General features: G+C 45.1%; 1 non-coding gene across 1 annotated transcript; it reads left to right on the top strand.

Moving 5' to 3' along the window:
- Positions 1-208: 208 nt before the first annotated feature.
- LOC123389538 lies at positions 209-312 on the top strand. The gene has a single exon (XR_006604153.1). It is a non-coding gene; the product is annotated as a U6 spliceosomal RNA (small nuclear RNA).
- Positions 313-6,385: the final 6,073 nt, after the last annotated feature.

Below are 6,385 nucleotides of genomic sequence, written 5' to 3'. Positions count from 1 at the left end.
TATATAGATATTAATAACCGATATTATTTTATTGTAGTTTGTGGCTTTTTGCATTATAATATAATTTTATTTGTCTCATTTCATGAATTTTGGCCTAAATTCTGCACTAATATTGTTTGCTACCCTTCTTTCGAATTGTTCTATTTAGCTAGCCTTTTGAATAACTTCTTTTAGCCTTTGAATAACTTTGTTTTAAATGTTTCTTCTAGTGCTCGCTTTGGCGGCACATATAATAAAATTGGAACGATACAGAGATTAGCATGGCCCCTGTGCAAGGATGACACACAAATTCATGAAGCGTTCCATATTTTTAAAAAATAAATAAATAAATAAAACAAATAAATATTTCTTTTATATGTAGAAGAAACTGGTGTTTTGCTCCGTAAGATATTTTGAAAATCTATTTCTTTTACTGAACAAGTTAATCTCCTTCATATTTATTGATATGACGATATTGGTATCTATTTTATGTTATATTTACTTTGTTTCTTTCTATGTCTCCTTTGCTTTTTTTTTTTTTAATAAAAATTGCTTTGATATTTACGGAAGTGTACATATTTGCTCTAATAGTAATCTGTGTATTGATATTGTTTAAAATATCCTGATTTACCTTTTTTATCACTTAACGATGAACTATCTGAACTGTCTAGATTGCTGATTCTAAATGGTATCATTTGATTCCTATCTGTTTCTATGGAGCAATGACCTTATTCTAGTCTGGCCTTTGTCTTCCTTCCTGGCTCAAGTTTTAAGTTACATTCTTTCTACTTGGTCAGAACATAAGCCATTTACAAGTTATTTTCCACCTTTGGCCCTGATCCTTGTTTAACTTTTAGATCCACATGCTCTAAATATACTTTAAATATACTTTAAATATACCACATACTTGTCATTATTCTTGCCAGAAGTTGCGCTCACCAGTCACCTCTTGATCAAGATAGAATCCATCCTCTAGTAGGTTATCTCAGAAGGGCTCATGTGTACAGATTTCTCTTACTCCTTGTATATATAATTTTTCAATAGCCTTGATACTTGAATGATAGCTATGAAGCATGTAAAGTCCTTGGCTCACAACTTACTTCCTTTCTTTTGGTTATCTGAAAATAATGCTCCACTCTTGTCTTGCTTTGCATGTTGCTCTCAAATATACTGATGCCAATACAATTTGCATACTCTTTTAGGTATTGTGGCTACTGTGTCTGGAGGCCTTGAGCATGAGTATTTAAAGACTTTTTCTTTAAAGTCTAATAATTGGGTAGGCTTTGTCTGTGACTTGATCATTCTCAGTTTTCCCAGGCACAACCTTGACCTTTACATAAATTTAGGTTTCCTCCTATTTCTATAAGGGTTCTTGAATTCTGCTTTTTTGTTGTTGTTGTTGTTTAAGATTTTATATATTTATTTCACAGAGAGAGAGAGAGAGAGAGAAAGAGAGGGAATACAAGCAGGGGGAGTGGGAGAGAGGGGAGCAGGCTTCCCACTGAGCAGGGAGCCCAATGTGGGGCTTGATCGCAGGACCCTGGGATCATGACCTGAGCTAAAGGCAGATGCTTAATGATTGTGCCACCTAGATGCCCCTAAATTCTGCTTTTAATGTATTAGTTCGACTCCATTGTTCCCTCCAATTTTCAGGGACTCCAATGTTCTTGAACCTGGGGAAAGAGGTGGGATATAGTAGAAAAGTGGAGGAACTAGTTTGAGGTAGGAACACAGCTAGCTCATTACTACAATGGTCAAGAAAAGAGAGTGTGGAAATGGATGCTGACAGGTGGTCTTAGGAAGCACACTTTTAGTTGCTTTGGTTTTCTCAGTGACAAGGAAACAAGATTAAAGCTAACTCTCTAATTCTCCCCACCCAGAAAAAAGGATGGTGAAGAGTCCATTTGCCAAATTTAGATTTGTGGCCTGAATATGAGTCATTTACCAAAATTTGTGAACTATGTTTCCCGAAGGAGCTCTACCTGGTAGAACACCCAGAGCTGCTTCCTCCTGGGATTCGTTCATGTCCAGAGGGACCGAAATACAGCACTGATGGGGAATATGAATGGAGGGAGAGGCCAGATACACCTCTGCCAGGAATCTGGAGGATTGTCTGTGGGAGGTATGAGGACCTGCCTTGTCGTGTTTTGGAAGTAGTAAGAGAAAGACACAGGGACATGGCTTAGAGTGAGTATAAGAAAGTGTAAGGGGCTGGGTAAGGCTGTTATGTGAGGTAGTGAATCCTCTCTCCCATGGAGTATTCCTTAAGTGGCTGAACATCATGATGTTGGGGATGTTGGCTTAGAGATCCCTGGGTCAGCAGAGTGATTGCCAAATAGTCTCCATAGCAACTCCAAGTTGACTATTCACTTTTTCTCTCCATCCAAACCCCCTGTCAACAGCTCTTGTCCACTCTACCTTTAACATATATTCAGAATGCAACCATTTCTAGCTTCCTCCATCAGACTCCCCCTGGACCAATAAATACATGGTTTTGTCTCTCCTGAATTATTTCAGTAGTCTTCTAGATGGTTTTTCTGCTTTTTTCTTGGCCCCCACTCCCTTATCCCCAATCTATTCTCAAAACAGCAGACAGACTGATCTGTTAAACTGTAAGTCAGATAAGGCCACTCCTCTGTGTCAAATTCCACACTACCCATAGTCCTAAAAATGGCCTTCATAGTCACATGTGATCTCTCCCATGGCCTCCTGCCCCAGCCAACCAACAGCATGCCTCCCTGCCCTGTACTTCCTGCTCACTTACATAGGCCCATTGCTATTCCTTAGACATACCAGCCGTGCTCTGTCTGCCCTCAGAGGGTCTTGGCAACTTTTTCTTCCTGGAATACTTCTGCCTCAGATATTTAGAGAGCATGCTTTTTTTCTACTTTCTCCTTAGATTCCATTACCTGTTCAGAGAAACTCTGCCTGTCCACCCTTTATAAAGAAGCACTCCCATTCTTTTGTGTTCCTTTATTTTGCACAGTAGTGTTTATCGCCTACCTATTATGTATTTAATTATTTGTTTATATTCTGACTGCTTTGTCTGGCAGTGGCTTTGTCTGGTTTTCATTGCTAAATTCTCAGTGTCTAGAAGGGGCTTACTATAGACAGAACCGGTGCTCAAGAAATATTTGTTAAGAGGATGAATACGTGAATTGGTGTGATTGTGTTTTCAGGACGACACAGGACAATCTGACAATCAGCCACGATTTGTCTCCTTCCTCTTGGAGGCAGGAGAAGGACCAAGGCTTTTATAACTCAATAAGTCTTTAAAATCTTATTATGTTCCAGTTCCAGGTAGGATGAAGTAAGCACAAGGCTGTCTCTCTCCCTCCCTGAGTATAAAACCTGGACAGAGTACATGTTGCAGCTATCTGAAGTCTCTGAACAGTAAGTACCAGCAAGTGGACTGGGGGATGGGGGAACCAGGAGTCCAAGGACCACCAAACTGGTCATGAATGGGACATATTTTGTACTTGGATCTCTGCTGAGCAGGACTTAGCATAGCCTGACACCTCAAGTCAGTGCTTGGTGAGAGATACAGAAGAAATACAGAAGCAACCCTCTGGTTCTGGTCAGAGCAGTGAAACTGGGAACTCCTACAACGCAGAGCATAGGTGCAGGGGTGGGGGCTCTGATTTTTTCCTTTTGCTTTTCTCCACTCTTGCGTCCCAGCCATCAGGGGGTGGGGGTGGGGGTCCATGGCAGGACCGTAAGTGGGGGCAAACATGACTGTCAATGTAAAAAGGCAAGGGCTAGGACTCTGAGGAAGGGAAGCCTGTATTCTGAACTCAGGGTGCTCTTTCTTCCCACTTTCAGGGCTGTATCCCACCCAGCGGCACTTCAGGACTCTTGATACTTGTCACTCTTACCTATCACTTTTTAACCCAAATCTGTGAGGTTGGGGGTACAACATGCTCTTGAGGATATAGCACCTGTTATGCTTGGGACCAGTCAAAAAGTCTGGTCCCAGGCCCTCTGTACCCCAAAGATACCCCATGTCTGGGACCTGCTCATCACCCCATCCAGGCCCTGGCCTCTTCAGAGGAGGAGCTGGGCTGGCTGGTTGGATCACAATGTAGAGCCACCAACCTTCTAATAACTGTTTTGGCCTCTGGGTCAGCCGTGACAGCCTGAATATAGGGAATGGGTAAAGCTGGAGCCCAGGGGAAGGGACAGAGCAGGAACTCTGAGACCTGACCTTACAGAATGTTTCAAGGGCACTGAATGGCCAAGCCATGGCATCTGTGATGAAAGATGGGCATCTGAGAGACAGCCTCACTTGATTGCTCAGAGGCTGCATGAGGAGGAAGAGGAAGGCTCTTAGCAGTGTACAAGGGGGGCGAGGGGCAGGGAGGAGCTTGTGTTTCTTTACACAGCTCCTTCTAAGCACTTCATATGCACTGTGCCAGTTAATCCTCACTAAACCTGTGACATGGGGTAGGTCACCTATTTTCCAGAGGGGTAAATGGAGGCACAGAGCAGTTAAACCTCTATGCCGAAGGTCATGGTCCTGGCAAGTGATAAGGCTGAGTAAGCCTTCAATAAACACATTTGCTTCTATTGGAATTGGTATGAACAAAACTCAGAAAATTCTTTGATTCCTAGACTTTTGAATCCCAACCCGTGGGCCATGAACTTTAGAAGGCAGAAACCAGCAGCCGTGTGAGGGAGATGTAGCAATCACAACAGTTCACATCTAGTGGTTTGCTGAATACAAGAGATTCTGCCCCCTGTCATGAGAAATGAAAGAACACCAGCTATGCCCATGGGACCTACACAGGTCTCCCTGAGGAATTTATCTCTGACTGACAAAGACAGCTGGGTTTTCCACACATCTCCCCTGGTTGCCTTGTCTCTGAAGAATGTGCTGCCAGGCAAGGATGGACTGGCCAAGTTCCTCAGGGGCCATGGGGGCCCTCTCAGCTGAGAGAATTCATGGCCCACTCTGAGGTTCCCTGAAGGCCTCACTTATCCCAGAAAGAGACTAAGAGAGTCCAAGTAGGAGTCAGTCAAGACAGACTGCTGTTTCTGAGGAGTACGAGGCCTGAGGAATAAACCCCAGCTTTTGGGTTGAGGCTTGCTGTGGTCCCGTGGGCTTGCAAGGGAGAGTGTGCCTCGGGCAGTGGGCCGGGGGCAGCAGGAGTTTCTTTCCAAGGCCCAAATCAAGGGGGCTGCTTGTCCCTTTCTGAGTGAGGGGCTTTAGTCTGGGCCTCAGATCTTTAATTGGTAAATGACAATGAAGAGAGATCTAGCTCAGGGAAATGTGTCTTTACAAGCTGAGAAGTACAGAGCAATTAAATACATAGCACATAGAACTGGGGAAGCAGAAGTGCTAACAGCCTCCCTTGTATTCATTATGGGTGCTACTGAGCACATTGTCATCATTTACTTCATATTCATGATAATAGTCAGTATGTTGTGTTCTAGAAACACGAAGCTGGCATGGTCAGAACCTCGGAGGCCATCCAGCTTAGTCTCCCTTATCAGATATTAGAACTCTCTAGCTACTGTTCATGCCAAGGAACACAGATTTTATCCTGAGTAGAAATGAGCACTCAGGAATGAGCAGAATTCATCTGGGGATGGAGGAGGGGTTCTCACGCCGCTCCCCCTCCAGGCAGCCAGAGCTATCGGATCCATTCTTGCCCTCTTAGATCCCTGAGTGCGGGTAGAGCCAGCATTCAGCATGGTCTGCGGTCACCACCTGAAGAGGAAAAGCAGATATGGATGAAGACGTGGACTGGGAAAATTTCTGTGGCATCTGCTATCCTCTCAGCCCAGTGCTGAGGGAAGAAGGAAGGGCAGAGAGAGGCCCAAGGGGGTGAGGGTGTGGGGGCGGCCCGATTCCCCAGGCCCAGAAGGCCCCAAAGGAAATGAGCCCAAATGTTCCAACTATCAACCAAAAGGCCCGGAAGAGCTGTTGGTATCTCCACAGAGCTACATGTGACAAATATGGCGGGGGGCGCCAATTCCCTGTGAATCCCACCCGCCCCCCCCCCCCCCGGCCACGATGAGGACCACACCCCTGCCACGTGCATCTGCTACCTAGGAGTCAGGCTTTCCCACAGTTGTAATCACTAAGAAGTCCCACACACCAGGGAGGAATGCTGCCCCACCGGCCCCGGGACTTGACCGGTACCTGAGAATGGTCAGAAGTCCCATTCCCTCATGTTGACAGAAACCCCTCCACAAAATGTGAGGATGCCCAGGAAGGTGATCCCACCCCTTCAAGGAGCTGTTGTTCTGCTGTGGAGGCATTGAGGCCACAGCAGGTGGTCACTGCGGGAAGGGGAAATAGAGGCAGCCATGCACCAGGCTCCCTTCCCTTTGATTCTTACCTCTCCTCTCTCCCAAGCCCAGTCTGCCTGGGTGGGTGGAAGGTAAACAGACTCTTGTTTCA

Source organism: Mustela putorius, unplaced genomic scaffold, assembly GCF_011764305.1.
Source record: "Mustela putorius furo isolate JIRA1106 unplaced genomic scaffold, ASM1176430v1.1 tig00003983_pilon_pilon_pilon, whole genome shotgun sequence".
NCBI classification, from domain to species: Eukaryota; Metazoa; Chordata; class Mammalia; order Carnivora; family Mustelidae; genus Mustela; species Mustela putorius.
The sequence above is the reverse complement of the archived record's forward strand: the minus strand, read 5'-3'. Positions and strand labels throughout refer to the sequence as shown.